The sequence below is a fragment of the Mauremys mutica genome, chromosome 10 (assembly GCF_020497125.1).
Source record: "Mauremys mutica isolate MM-2020 ecotype Southern chromosome 10, ASM2049712v1, whole genome shotgun sequence".
Lineage (NCBI taxonomy): Eukaryota > Metazoa > Chordata > Testudines > Geoemydidae > Mauremys > Mauremys mutica.
Window position 1 is genome coordinate 40,287,440 of NC_059081.1, and position 16,606 is coordinate 40,304,045.

The 16,606-nt window shown below is 40.7% G+C and overlaps 1 pseudogene; it reads right to left on the reverse strand.

The window, feature by feature from the left end:
• The window catches only part of LOC123378727, a 215,328-nt pseudogene that overhangs the window by 157,814 nt on the left and 40,908 nt on the right, over window positions 1-16,606 (reverse strand).

The window sequence follows — 16,606 nt, forward strand, 5'->3', positions numbered from 1 at the left end:
AATGTAACCATGCAACTCCTATTAAAGTGTCTGTGTGTATAATTCATGGACAGTGAATCTAAAAATGTTTTACATAATTAAATGATACAGAATAGCAAAAGAGTCATGTATAAAGTAGAGAATATACTCGCAAAATATCCTATCATGGTGAATTCAAGCCTATGCCATGTACAGAATATACACAGATATGTACACATGTTGGAGTATATCTGGGCTGAATGCATCCCTGTATTCACATGATACACAATAGTGTAATAATCTTTGTACAAAATATGCCTTGTGAGGTATTATTTGAAAATTAATAACTCACCAGTCAATAATATCACAATGAAATGTGTGTTGCAACATTGCATATAAAGTTATTAATATAAGATGAAATTAGGTCTGAAATATGTTTACCAAACAAGTCTGGATAAACCAGTTTCTCAAAGACAAAGGACAAGCCAGCTGTCATGAAAGGTGGTGGGCAATCACCAATGAAGCGGCCATTCTTTACACAAGCATGAAAGCTCTTTCACCGTGAGACTGCATGACTCCAAACTCACAGGAAAATGCATTTCAAAGGGTGACTGAACTTCAAAAGCGAGGGGAAAAACACCCCAAGTTCTCTCTCCCTATTCATCTCTCGGTCTTTTTCACCTAAGAAAACAAAAGAAACAGCCATTGGACTTTGGGAGTAGACCTTGGCCTCAGAATGTGGTCAGCAATGTTACTGGAAATGTGGTTTAAGGTGAAGTCCCTTACTAAGTCTAGTTTGTTACGTTTTAGTACTGGTGTTTTATCTTTATTTCTCTTGTAACCATTTCTGACTTTAATGCTTTATACTAGTACGTACTCAAAACCTATCTTCTTGTATTTAAATAAACCTGTTTTATTGTTTAATCAAAACTAAACTGGTGTTGTGAACTGTGGGGGTAACAGACTGTTTTATATTGATTCCCTTAGAGGGGCAACGGCCCTAAAATATCTGAAGTGACCAGGAGAGGGCTGGACAGTGCAGCACATGGGGGAGAGGGGTGTTGAGACTTGGAGTGTGTTGGGGTCACCTTGCAAATAGCAATCATGGCTGCTAGAAGCCAGTGTTTGCTGACGGGCTGCTGGAGTTGCTGGACCACAGTTGCTGGACCAGGACAGTTGCTGGACTCTGGGTGTGACCTGCATGCTGGCAGGGTATTTGTGAGCAACCCAGGTGGGATCCATAGCAGCAAAGCATTGTGAGGCACTCCAGGTTGCAGGGCAAGGGTGACACAGCCCCTCACTGGTCTGGATTGCACCCCGGAATGTCATAATACCCATCCACCCACCCACCCACACATACACACAGGCCTAAATTGTGGCATTTAGCTATTAACCCCAATAGGGGAAGGTGGGAGCCACACTGACCAGTGCAAAGTTTGGGAAGAGATCATGCATCAGGGATCATACTATAGCACCATCTCCTTCCTGTATCAGCTTGAAGAGTAGGGTTGAAGAAGCAATCAAATGGATGGAGAAGACTGTTCTTCTCACCACCCATGCACCAGAAGTAGTATGGGAGATATTGTGCATCTCTTTGAGGCATGATCTTGTCAGTACTCTTCTTGATGCATTGCAGCTACACACAATCTAGCCCTTTTGAATCAGAGCATATGGGACCAGATTTTGATCTCAGTTATACTGCTGTAAATCCAGAATAATTTCACTGGGGTAAATCTGGAAGTAATTTCACTGAAGATTATGTGGATTTGGGTCTTCTGCCTTTAATCTGTGTGTGGTTTTAAATTTGCAGATATATATCAGTCAATAATTAAACAATCTTTTGCTAAAAGACTAATCAGTAGCTATTATTAATCTGATAACCATACTCACAGACTCCTGCCCAGGTCCTGTTTGTTCACACAGAGGATGCCAGCTCTGGAGACGGTAGCTGGAGTTGCTGCCTGAAGATGGTTGATAGCAAACATTTAGTTGTTTTGATATTGTTAATGAAGTACATTCGTTACTTGCTAGAGTTAAAATCTAAACAGAAAATCACTTTCAGAACTCACTGTCACAATTCCATGATGTTTTAAAATGAATGTAGTATTTGCATACATAAGGCTCATGTAGCACACTTCTTTGCTATATCAACTACAGCTGATACAAGAATATGATGTTACTTGTGAAACACTGAAGTGATTTGATAGAGACAAAGTAGATGAGGTAATATTTTTTTTATTGGATCAAGTTCTGCTGGTGTATGCTATGAGCTTTCAAGCTCCCCAGAGCTTTTCTTCAGGTCTCGGGAAGGAAGCAAAGTGTCTGAGCTAAATACAAGCTGGGACAGATTGTTAAGCAGAAGAGGTAACACGCTGAAGGCAGTTGCTTGAAATGAAATGAGCAAGTGGGAGTTAGATTGTTGTACATAAAGGGTTTGAAGTGGGCAATTCAGGGCAGCAGGCAGGGTAGTGTGTTACAAATTGTTGTAATGAGCCATAAAACCAGTGTCCCTGTTAAGTTCATGGTTTTTGAGTGTCTAGCAGTGTCATAGGTTTATTCCCCACTTTGAACTTTAGCGTCCAAAAGATGGGGACCTGCATGGATCCTTCTAAGCTTAAATTCTAGCTTAGATCTGGTAACGCTGCCACCAGCCAAAAAATATAGTGTTTTGGCACACTCCCTGTCCCCACAAACCTTTCCCTGGGGAACACAGATCCAAACTCCTGGGATCTTAACACAAAGGGAAATAAACCATTCCCCCTCCCAGACTTTCCGTCCCTTGGTCATCAGGGAAAACTTCTTTGATTCAAACTCCTTGAATCTAAAACAAAGAGGGATTCACCTTCCCCCCTCCTCTCTTCCCCCCACCTATCCCTGGTGAGTCAGACTAATCCCCTGGTCTCAAACAAGGGAAAAATCAAACAGGTTCTTAAAAAGAAAAGCTTTTAATTAAAGAAAGAAAAGGTAAAAAACTATCTCTGAAAAATCAGGATGGAAGTTTACAGGGTACAGCTTATAAAAACTAGAGGGACTCTAGCATAAGTACAAATACAGCAAAGAGGTAAAATATTGTTCCAGCAAACACACATTTGCAAATACAGAAATTAATCAAAAGACTAATTCGCCTTTCTAATACTCACTATACTGCATAGAAGAGAATATTTCAGGAAGCTTGGAGAGCCTGGATATACATCTGGCTCCTCTTAGATCCAAAGAGAGAACAACCCCCAAAACAAAGAACCCAAACAAAGGCTTCCCTCCACCGAGGTTTGAAAGTATCTTGTCCCCTGATTGGCCCTCTGGTCAGGTGTTTGCCAGGTTCACTGAGCTTGTTAACCCTTACAGGTAAAAGAGACCTTAACCCTTAACTATCTGTTTATGACAAGCAGAATTATGAATTTAAGTTCCTAGGCTCATCTTCGGAAGGTGTTGTGCAGCCTTCCCTTGAGGACAAGTATTGAAAGATCAGATAAAGAATAATCGCTTTGTGAAAAATGCTTGCCCACAAGTGATATGGTGTTTTGTCTTATTATTCATTCGAGAGTATAGGGAGTGTCTGGTTTCAGCCGCATAGTTGCTAGTGAGGCATTTAGTGCACTGGATGAGGTACACCACATGTTGTGATAAGCATGTGTAGGACCCATGAATCCTGAAAGGCATGTCGTGGGGGGTATTGATCACTATAGTAGTGGAAATGGCTGCAGGTTTTGCATCTGTTGTTCTGGTGCCACTTTGAGCTCTGGGTAGCTCAGAGGCTTGTATCTTCCACCAACAGAAGTTGGTCCTATAGAAGGTATTACCTCACCTACCTCGTCTCTTTCATATCCTGGTACAAACACGTCTACATCACCACAAACAACTGTCAGTTTAACAGGTAGACCTTTTCGCCACAGATATTCAATACTACAAACATTGAAAGAACTGCAAGCGTCTTATTGACTTTTCACTTCTCTCTCATATCATGAGTCCATGAAAACTGTAACTAGTGGAAGACATTTTCCACTCTTACCAACCCTGGTTTTTTTCCCTTTCCCCCTAACTTGCATAACAAAGCTCTTTGGGCTAACATTTTTTCTGCCAGTCCCAGGCTAGAGAAAAATCCCTTTTTCTCTTAAGTTTGAGGGTAATCAAACGAGCTATTTTTCATTGTTAATCTTAGAACAATTTTCAAAAAATGAAAAAAACACCATTTTTGAACTATATTTTGTCTTCTAATAACCAAAATGACTTAGGTTAAAGACTTCTAACTTGTTTTATACATTGATCCACAAAAAAAAAAACTAGTAAATATCCCCACGGTAGTAGTAGTGTAATTCTTATGGAGTCTTCAATTTTAAAGTTCTTTTTCCAGGAATATTATGAATCAACATTTGAGGTTTTGCACATCTTGCAAACTCCATGCTTTTCATTACGGGCCAAATCCTGTTTGCGCTCATCATATGAGTCATCCTACAGCCATGGAAACTACAAAGTCTGCAAGCACTGCATATGATGCTTTCGAGGCTACAAGCACATCCTAACTCATTTTAGGTCTATTGGCTTATCCTGTGGACCTTGTAAACTCTGAGTTTATCATTAAAGATCTGCAGACATTCTTTATGCAAGATCCACAGGGTCATCCTTAAATTTAAGAATGTGAGTTAATCTTTGCAGGATTGGGTTCTACACTACAGATTTGAATAAACTGTTATTCACTAGCTGTTAAATAACTAATTACAATGATGTTACAAATTATTTGATAATTTAAGCTTTCGGAAGTCTGTTGTAAGACTGAAATATCAAAAGTAATCAAAATTGATGCAATATTATCATTCACTGTAACAATAATGCAGTTGGGGATTTTTATCAGCCTTTAAATAGAAAACAAAAATGCTCCCAAAACATTTAAGACAACTTAGCTGGATGGGAGAATAATCACTACCCAGAAAATCAGGACAACATGTTCTGAATTAACCACAAATTAAACTCACTGAATTATATAGCATTAGATGATGGTTAATTACACTTTAGCTAGTACACTTAACAAAATGAGACATTCCGTAATGGCCAGATGATGGCTGAGGACAGTCAAAATACCACCCCTTGAGCATCTAGTGTATGTGGATGACAGGAAAGTCTAGTGCAAGTAGAGATCTTGGGTGGGGAAGAGCTATGCTGCTCACCTTTCCTTCTGCAGCAGCTTGCAGGCAGAAGCCAGTCCAAGGGGATTCAGATGGCACCATAGTAACAGGTGCAGTAGTGGTTGCTGTTGTGTACTTTCCCATAGTGGAAAAAAGAGTAAAAAGTTTCCCAAGGGAAGTTCTGGAAACCCCAACGCTTGAGACTTTTAAAATTAGAAAGGACAAAGGACTAGGAGTATAAGGGAGGGAGCAATCCTGCATTGGCATACAGAGGGACCAGATGATCTTTTATGGGTCTGTTCCATTTTTAACTTCTATGATCACATTTGTCTTCAGGCACAATTCCTCCAAGAGCTCCTTGGGGGCGGTGCATCTCTACACATCTCCTACTGCGAGCTCTGGTTTAAAAGTCACAATGGAACCCTTAGAATCTAACAACAAGAGCTATTCTAGGCGCTGGTTAGGAAAATGTGATTTAAAGGAAATTTCTACTATTGTGCGAAATTAGGGCAAAAATCTCCTTTCAGATCCGCACAAAGTATCTCAATTCCAACAGTTTGCTCTCCTGCTGCTGTATCCATCATAAAGAAAGACTGCCTCTGTAGTGAACAAAAGGTGATATTTTAATCAATTAAGATTATACAAAAAAAATACCGAACAATTCAGCTTTCAGCCCCACCCTCTTCCGAGGTTGAACCACGACCTTTACACTTTTACTCTACATTTCACTTCTGTTAAAGTGACAGGCACCTCTCAGAAAACACCAAACATGCATCTAGAGAGAGCAGAATACCCAGCTGGAGATTGACCGTGAATTTGGCTTTTACGGTCTACTTATGTAGACTACTTTTGTACTACATAAGTTTTGTACTTTTGTACTACTTTTGCACATTGTAATAAAAAATATATATTTGCACATACACACACATTAATTTCTCCCCAGTAAATGAATTAAATAAATACGTGAATTCTTGTATGAGACCACTTTCATTGTATAGTCTGTAATATTGATTTAAAGGAAAGGTGTTCTGAAGGACTATCAGAGGGGTAGCCGTGTTAGTCTAGATCTGTAAAAGCATCAAAGAGTCCTGTGGCACCTTATAGACTAACAGACATATAGGAGCATGAGCTTTCGTGGGTGCATCCGATGAAGTGGGTATTCACCCACGAAAGCTCATGCTCCTATATGTCTGTTAGTCTATAAGGTGCCACAGGACTCTTTGCTGCTGAAAGACTATGATACATAGGTTTCCATTCTGTAGAACAGGATTATTAGTAATTTGATACACACAAACATGTCTGTCATCCATGACTGTGTTCAATGATTCAATCCACATAGGGTCAATATCTCATCTAGCACAGTCCATTTGGGGGCATTAGGGGCTATGAAAGAAAGTTCCCTCACAGTGGATGAAAACAAGCCTTCCAGTTATTGAAGAATGAAATTAAGTTCCCATTTACCATAACCATGCAATCAATGTAAATCTTAAATTTGGCTAATTTCATTTGAATATATTCTTGGAATACCAACTTCCCATTCCCTTGTTGATGGATAAAGAAACCCAAGAAGTTCATCTGTGGTGACAGCTTTAGGGTTGATATCATTCCAGAATGGGTTCGACTTCATGTTAGAATAGGTCTTTTGCAACATCTTTAATATCTAAAAAACAGAACACAGCCACAAGGAAGTTAAATTTTTCTTCTCTCTGACTTGGGAGTAACCTCAGCAACTACAGAGCTTGAACGGGACAGTAGCTACCAAAGATGAATATTGTAAGACTGAGCCCATATCCAACACATGAAACAGATTTTAATCGTTTTTTCTCTTTTACTAGCATTTGTTTAAGAGGGTTCGGCTGAGTAAACAAAAAGAACAAGAACCTAAGAGAAACCCTTATTGACTTGAATCATCAGCCCTCAAGCAGGTGACCGAGAATGAGGACTCCTGGGCTCTAGTCCCATCTCTGCCACGAACAACTTGTGTGACCTTGAACAACTCATTTGAGATCTGTGCCTCAGTTTTCCCACCTGTAAATTTGAGAAAATAATACTTTCTGACCTCTTAAAGATGTCTTGAGGCTTAATTTTCCCCTCAAATTACTTAATGTAGGAGTGAGATATTTGAAGGAAGTGTCTTCTCCTCCGATTCCTGCCATGTCTCTCCAATCCTGCCAATGTCATCCAGGTCCCTAGGTGTCATCTGGATTGGGCCAGGAAAGAGTTGTTCAGTTCAGAGATCCCATTTATGGGCCTCCTTCTCTGAAAAAGTACTATAGAATGTATAAAGGACAATGAGATGTGCCATAAACCAGACATGTAGGCATTATCTGTAGATGTCATCATGGGCTTGGTCTAAGTTAGGTTAGTTCATCATTGACAATTTTGTCCACTCTTTTCTTTCCTTTTTCTTTTTTTGGCATAGAAGTGGTCCTGCCTGGCTCACTGGATGCAGCTTTAATTTTAATTGTTGGTTTTGACTATATTAAAAAAACATAAATCAAATATCTGTAAAGCATTTTCAACCCCTTGGGTGAATGATGATATAAAAGTGCAAACTATGGTTATCATAAACCTCACACACAGCAAATGGATATTTCAGCGAAAAAAAAAGTGCTTCTGTTTGGCTGCAGAAAATCCTAAGAAGCAACAATGGCAATATATGAGACGGAACATACAGTGATCTAACACAGCAAAAGTGAAAGGACAGGAAAGCAAAAAAAACCCAAAACCTGAAGATCCAATCAAAAATCAATTATAAAATGAGACATTTCAATACGGGAACATTAGAGATCACTAACATATCCACAAAAGACTCAGCATTTGCGTAATACACCAATTTCATTCACGTTAACATGAGTGTGAGCTATAGCATGGTTCATAGAATCTGTTGTATTCTGGCCTCATGCTGTTAATGCATCCTAATGAACTTGCTACACACAATGTCTTAACAAAATATTTCCTTTAAAAGCATTCAATTAGCAGGCAGAACAGGTGTTTTGGGGAGGTACTTCAATGTGTAGTTTACCTGATTTTACCCTGGTCTACCATTCCCAACTACAAAGCCAGAGGGTCTCACAGCTAGCAGCTCTTCTAATTGTGTGACCTAAAAATGAACAGTGACAATGAGTGACACACTTGATACACTGGCTGACACATTTTACCAGCATCACTGGATAATTAGGGAACTGTAAGAAACAAACTAATGTTCAGGATTTTATTTTCCCCTCCATTCACAAAATTATTCCTGAATGTGTTCTTCAGTGGGGGTAGGATAAAGTGTGGGATAGGACACACGAATTCTCTTGCCCAACAGTTAACGTAGTGAACTACCCTAGAGACATGATCATCCAGAAGAGGTGAGTGTTTTCAAATTATGGGAAACTTCAGATGTGTTTGTGCCAGGGTTAGCCATCCCTAACTCAGAATCAGTACACAACATACACGCAATCGCTCATAGTAATAATTGCACAGCCTTTATTATACTCTTTCTCTGCACTTTGCAGGAATGTACATTTCTAACATCATTCTTGATCGATGGCAGAGACTACCAAAAAGGAATTCAGGTATGTGATAAATTCAAGGAATGAAAGACATAGCAATGAAGCTTGCTATGGCTTTGAGGTAAGACACATCACAACTGTATTTACAGCAGAGTCCTGGGGTCTCAAAATACAATGGAACACATTTATAGTTAACTTATGTGTAGTAAATCTCCACTTAGACCACAGTAAAGTAGAATGAAAGGTCCAAATTGTTTCAATACTTTCCTGAATATATTTGATTTTCAAAGCTGAGTTTAGAATCACTGTTGACTCTATAGTTAATAACTTAATTTAAGCTATAACTTGATCTGGATGCCCCTTCTCTTTTTTAAGATGAGTGTTCCTCATTTGGGTATCAAATTGTATTTTAGGAGGGAGATATTTTATTATGTTGATTTTTTTTTCTGTTGAACACTTTGGTGAGGAAAGGAAGCCATGCAAGCAAAATATCACCATATTGTTATTACAATGTGCTGAATGTAGTTCAAATTACAGTGGTGCTGTTCTGTTTAACACAAGGTTTCTATCAGAGAGTACATAGGGAAGGAAAGCCATCTTGGTGACTATTTTTGGAAGTTCTATTTGACTATGTCCAGGAAAATTAGGTACATTTTTCTGGAATGAATATAATAGATTTTTCACAACTGTAAGTTAGAAACAGAACGTTGTCATTTCCATAGCATACCTCAGCTCCCTGTTCATCTACCACAAAGCTCACTTAGCCTCTCATGGACACTAGTCTCATAGTCCATGAAGATTTCTCTGCTTCATTAAGCATATCCAACCTAGAGGAGCATGCTCAACTTTGTCAAGCGCTACTAGGACACTCTCCATCCATAAACCTCCTCCCACATTATGCCACACTAATAGTGATGGCTGCCAACCTGAGAAAACTAATCATAGTGACAACACACCACTTGGTTCCACTTTCCGTTCCTTCTTTTCTCTACTACTTCATAGAGTTTACTATTCTGGAGACTGATAGAGCTGACAGGAATTATGCTATCAGGACAAGATTTCAAACATTATCCCTAACAAATGTCAGCAATGAAAAAAATCTACACACACAGTGAGATTCACTGCTATAGTCACCACCTGTCTCTTCCCCCAGGCCCAGTCTCTCTTTTTCCTCCTTACCATCACCCACCATCCTCACAGCAACAAAACTCCCTCTCCTCCCCATCACTTGGCAGAGTCTTATCTTTGTAGGTCTTCATGTGGCTACTTCAGGCAGATACAAGAGCTCTTGCTAACTAAATGGGTGTGAGGAAGGAGAGAATGTCCTTGTCTTCCTCTCACAGGCAGAAGAAGTTTCTTCTTCTCCCTCTTCCCACCTCCTCCAATGAACCATATGAGAAATGAGGTTCTTCCTGGTGGCTCAGGCATGGGCTTTTCAGTGGGTGGGCATGTTGTTCCAGATATATATACCTCTACCCCAATATAACGCTGTCCTCGGGAGCCAAAAAATCTTACCGGTTATAGGTGAAACCGCATTATATCGAACTTTCTTTGATCCACTGGAGCACGCAGCCCTGCCTCCCCTCCCCCAGAGTGCTGCTTTACCGTGTTATATCCGAATTTGTGTTCTATCGGGTCGCGTTATATCGGGGTAGAGGTGTACTACTTTTGTCTCTCTCCCCACCAGGTCATACCAGGGATAGGGACCAGGGAAGAGAGAAATAGGAATTAAGCTTCTATTTACTCCTGACCCTGTTTCCACAGCCAAAAAATGGTGAGCAACCGCATATAACAAATGCTCACGTATAGTGGGTAGCCTTGGGACCCCTGCTAAGACCAGGCCAAGCATAACTTCCATACCTGTTCCCAGAGTGTTCATCTGCATTTGTACCAGAACAAAGATTCCCTCTGAAATCATACTGTAAGAACATAGAAACTGCCAGACCAGAAACTGATTAACGGTCCACAGACTCTTACTGCAGATGCACTTCAAAGATGTCTGTTCCTCAGCCGAATGAAAATCCATTAAACACAAGATGGGTTACTCGCCATAACACCATTTAAATCACTCAGAAAACCCTTTTAAGTTAGAAATTACTCCTAAATTTCCAGAACAGCCCAATACAGGTATAAGAGTGATCTCTGAAAACATATAGCTGATGTACATTACAGGGAGGAGATCAAGCCCAATAGCCCTTTCATGTGTCAAATCAGAGAAAAGGTTTGAGAGACAATGGAGGGACACGAAGTGCAGAAAGAGGAAAGGAAAGCAGGCAAAATGTGTCAAAATCCTAATAAGGCCCTAATCAGACTATACATTATTTAGATCTTTATTCCCTCACCACCTGGGAGTGTGGTGCTGGGTCATGAGATACCAGGACAATTCCAAGCTTTGCATGCCCCTATTCTTGATTTCAGTCCAGTTTTTAAGAACTGTATTAGAAATGGATGATCAGTTGGTTTAGCCACTCTCAGTAGCACTGGCTGCTGTTCTGCTCTCACTCCCAGCATCAGTTGCCCTCCATCAGCACCTCTGACACTTCTCCCTTTTGTTACTTTGCATCCCACTGCGCTGCTCAGGTAACCAGTTCCAACTTGTCATCTGCCCCGGATTCACTGCATCTGATATGGAATCATCTGAAATGTTAGCAACACTGTGATCAACACTGTAAAGGAAATAGCGAAATTAAGGGGGAAGACACCGGGGGTTGCTTAGCTAGCACTAATTGTTCATTGTTATAAGTTATCACACAGCTCTTTCAAAGCAAGCACATTTATTCTTAAAGTCTAGTCTACTTTACAAGTTTTACTAAAGTTACAATGAAAGTTATGATTACCCTATCATATGGAAATTCTATACAGACCTATGCACAAGTTACAAATATAGTTATACTCACAGAGGGATGGATTCTGCTAGAATCTCTCATAGGGAGCTCAATTTTCCCCTTCTGGGCATCCTCTTTTTGTAATGTGATTTTGTCTGTACCTACATTCTGCACATGTCCATAAAGGTTAAATCCTCTTTTCTCTTATTGGTCTGTGTCCCCGGGAAACTTAAGGGATCCCAATTGTCTATAAGCTGTGTAAGTTCCCTTTGTTCTCATTAGCACTGATGCACAACCTGTATCCCATGGATAAGACACATGTCCAAAACAGATGAGCCTTTACAGTATTTTTATGATCTAATATTAATCTTCTGGGTAATTTTGCACAATATTACCACTTGGTGTCTCTTTTCCCATAATCTTATGGCATTGGGTTATTTCTTAGTCATTGGCTTAAGTCATCGTTTCTTGTCTCCAAGGCCTAAAATAGCTACGCTAAAGTCTTGCAGGCCTCAACCTACAGCTTGTCTTACTCATGTCTAATATTTGGTTCCTCTAAATTCTGATCAATCTTATACGTTTATAATCCTACAAATTCATTCTAATTAACATACAATGAATATATGTAATATTACGTATTGATTAATCATAACATCACACAATAATATACTAAAATTATTGGCTACACCTGTCAGACCCCTTGGAGGAGTTGGGGTGATCACTGCTAAGCTGATTATCATGTGTATTGCCTCGTTTATTGTTTTAATGTTTTCTCTGCAGTGTTTTCACCTTAACAATGAATGTGCTTGCTTAGAAAGGGGCTGTGTGGCAGCTTAGACCAATGGGCAATTACCCTGTTTATAGCCTCTGAACAGAAGGTACAGCAGGCCTGCTTGGGCAGTTTACTTTCTGGAGAATTCACAGTGTATTCAGAGAATCGTGCAGCCTGGAAATACCCTGGTCAGAAGGAAGTGAGAAGCATGGCTCTGCCCAAGAGAGCGGTGGCTGAGCAGTCAGGAGTCTAGAGTGGGTGCCCTTGGTGGACCACGAGGGGGAAAACAGAAGTGCAGTCAGAGGCGTGCACAAGGGGTGGCAAGGGGAGGATCCCGCACCCCCCCAAAATCTCCATGTGTTCCTGCAGCTTTGGGATGGAGGAAGCAGCAAGGTGGCAGGCTGCCAGCTGAGCTCCTCCTCTCCTCACCCCTATAGCTGCAAGCTGCTGCTTCTCCTTCCCTACGGCTGGAGTCCCAGGGGCTGCCACTGCCTCCAGCCCCAGATTCACCTCAGTGGGGGTCAGCAAAGCAGGCAGCAGCCCTGGGACTGAGAAGCAGCAGGCTGCAGCTGTAGGGGTGGGCAGAGGAGGAGCTCAGCCAGCAGCCAGCCATCTGCTGCTTCCTCCCTTCCCAGGCGGCAGGGACACAGAGTGCCACTACCTCTTCGTTGAGGGGTGTCCCCTCCGGAAATGTCCCGAGAAATGGGGTGGAGGGGTCATGAACCTTTCATTTGAACCTTTCATTTGTGTGTGTTTAACATGCTCCTCCAAAAGTATTCAAATTTAAATTCCTGCGCATGCCCCTGGATGTAGTTGCCCTGAACAGTGACATATATGTCAAGGCAAACCTTGCTGCACTAGATGTCAATTTTAGTACTTCTGAGGGAGAAACCCAGAATGATGGTGGGAAAGATAGGGGAAGAGAACCATCTATCCAATACAAAGCATGACCAAATAGTTACAATCCTGCTGTCACCACCCAAAAGAGCTCGATGTATTCAGCAAGATGGATTCCACCCCACACCACTCCTCAAAGACAGCATTATCCTGACAGACCCTCCAGCTTCCATAAATCAACATGGCACCACCGAAGTCAAATACAAAATTCTTCTCCACACAGTTGTCCTTTAGGCCACAATTGAAAGCCCTGAGGGCTACAGATTGGATACCCTGGGTTTACTGTTAATTAGAAATACATTGTCAATGTGATCTAGGAGGAGCAGTAGAAAGAGAAATATTTAATCCAATAGCATTAGGAAGATTTCTATTCTCATATATTTATTTGTAATGCTTTCTATGTATGTAAATTCATGTCTGTACCCTCCTCACCCATCCTCCTCCTCATGATTTTCTTGTAAAGACGATAAATACATATTTAAACTAGAGATTTAACATGACCGTTTTGAAATAATAAAGCTCCATAAATTGAAGGGAAACAGACATCTAGTTTTAGGCCCAAAATTTAGCATTCATTAAAAAACCAAACTAATTACAAACCCACTGTGACTAGACAAGTACTTCATGCATTTTTCTCACTCCAGACATTATATGAATTGTATGAGAAATAAAGGGATACCACCTATAAAATATCATTAGTGATGTGCCAGATCCTGACATCTTTATTTATTTAGGAGTTTGCCTGAGTATGGATTGAATAAAAATGTATGGACCACAAGGCTTGGCTCCATTATTTGTATGACAAATAGTACAGGCATTTTGCAGTCATGTAAGCAAAGGCAGTCCTTGACCTGAACAGGTGACAGTCTAGACTGAAATTGACCAGTCTAGACTTAATTGCTGGACCTTGAATCACCAAAGACAAAAAACAGCAGACATTTAAAAGAAAGAATCCTGCTCAAATATTGGTCTTATTGTACTTTAGATTAGGTGATCTGGCTACAATTCAGCATAGTATTTAGTACATGCTTAGTCCTGCTAAAGCCAGGGGGCATAAGCACATGCCTAACGTTAAGCATGAGCTTCAGTTCTTTGCTGAGTAGGGAGCTGAGTAAGGGCTTACATGTCTAATGCCGGTAGTGCTCTGGCAATGCCACGCTAAGACAACATACCAGGCAGTTGAACAAGTATGTCAGCAGCATAGGACAGTGCACCTACGTTCTGAAATTAACCCCATCAATCTGTTTTCATTGTCCAGTCTGAGTGACGTGCAAAAAAGGAAAGAAATAGCATAAATAGGGACAAATAATTTTATTCTCTAGTGAGAGCTCATGAGAATGTTCGTTTCTAAATGAGATAATAGGATAGTATAGACCAGTCATATTGGTGAAATAAGTGTGTCATCCGTGCACAGGCAGGTGCAACAAGGGTAGGCTAATGAACATTCTGTCGCTTGCAAGATCCCAGTCTTCAGCTGTGTCAGTCTCCCTACTAATTTATTCTTGAACCTTGCCGGAGGACAAAGGCCACTTTTACTAAATTTAACTTGCATTTGTCACTTGCATTTGTGTCTAATGGAGGCTACAAAGGGCGTAACGAATAAAATAAAACTTAAGCTAACATGTAATAAAATCCAGGTCAGTAAGGCAGAAGACCAGAGCTAAAATGGACAGTAGTGTAATATGTGCCATGCTATTATTGAGCAAATCAATTAAAACTAAAATTAAATGTCCTACTATCTAAATCAATAGAACATATAATCTATTAAAACAAAGAAACAGAAAGCACTGTACTGCCTTTGCTTATTGCTGCAGCAAGCAAAGGCATTAGCCAGATGTTGAAACCTCCAGGCATCAAACAACAGTAATCATTATAGCCTTCAATCACCCCATTTAGAATTTACAATAAGCTAAGCAGAAAGCCATTATTTCCACCTTCAGTATAAAGTTTTCCTCGGGCTGCAAACGGAGTTCTGCAATGGACTGATGCACCATCTGTTCCAACTTCAGATCCCTTTTCCATGGAACTTCCAGCAATGGGAACAAGTCATTGAGAGATCCAGGAATATAGGGACATCATTAGTTACTATCTTAGGAAGATTAAAATCCCTGAAGGCTCTCAAAACCCCCCAAAAGACTGACACTATAATTAAATGAAATAATAACAAACCATAATATGAGGCATAAAATTAACAAACATTATGAATTAATCATACTTAGACAATTACAATCCATATGGCTAGTTAAACTCAAGCTGCTACCTGTAGTGACATAGACTGGATACTGTATACTCAATGCAGTGCATTTTTCCCAGAATGTAATTACTTAATTTTGTGAATGAGAAAATGATGTGTAAAAGCCAATGCTTTCAGGTCTTATTGTTCTCTTCAGTATCTCCTGTTAGACAAAATGCATGAATGTACAGATATTCACTCCACAGTCACACACACACACACCACTAAGAGAGAGACTGAGGAGACATTGTTCAGATGAAATCCAGATTATGTTTAAACTAGGGTTATGTTCTGTGGCTCTTGAATTTTGCAAACCGGACGCTACATTTGCCTCCAAATGGTGCGAAATTTATGAGATCAGTGGTTCATGTGATATTTCCATCATCTCGAGTCATAGCCAAACTGGATCCTGTCAATGCGCCTTTCTAGTTTTGGGTCCAGTCTGGGTTTGGATCTGAGAATTCCAATATGACATTCTCCCTACCCCTTAAAGGGTTACAGTTCAGGATCCTCTCTGGTGCATACAGCACATCTTGCCCAATGTCATTACAAATTATAAAAACTGTGATACCGCAACTTCCTGATAAAGGGCCAAGTCAACCTCTGAAGTTTTTAGATTTATGTTGAACCTACAAGGAATTCCAGGTTAACAATCAATCTTTCAATGGGTATGGCTACACTGGCGAGTTGCAGCGCTGGAAAGCCTCCACCAGCGCTGCAATTAGTAAGTGGCCACACCTGCAGGGCACTTCCAGCGCTGCAACTCCCTGGCTGCAGCGCTGGCCATACACTTCACTCAGCATGGGGAATAAGGATTCCAGCGCTGGTGCTGCAGCGCTGGTCATCAAGTGTGGCCACACACCAGCGCTGTGATTGGCCTCCAGGGTATAAGGATGTATCCCAGAATGCTTTTATAAATTACTCTCTTTGTTTTGTTATGAACGAGCTCCAATCGGAGCTCCGTTGCTTATCTAAAAAACAAACAGAGCTCCTGTTTGCTGTGATCATCTGTACCTGGCTGTAAACAATCAAATGAGAGGCAGGCAGGGAGGGAATGAAACAGCGGGGAGTCGTGTTGGCTGCAGGCTGTTTGCAATTAAGAGTTAAGACTAAGGGGTCGGAAACATGTTCTGATTTTTCAATGCAGGAAGCTAAACACACAGTGTTGGCTCCAAAAATCCCCTCTCTCTTTCCCCCCGCTCCCTGTCACACTAGACCCCACTCCACCCCCCTCTTTTGAAAAGCACGTTGCGGCCACTTGAACACTGGGATAGCTGCCCATAATGCATCACTCCCAACAG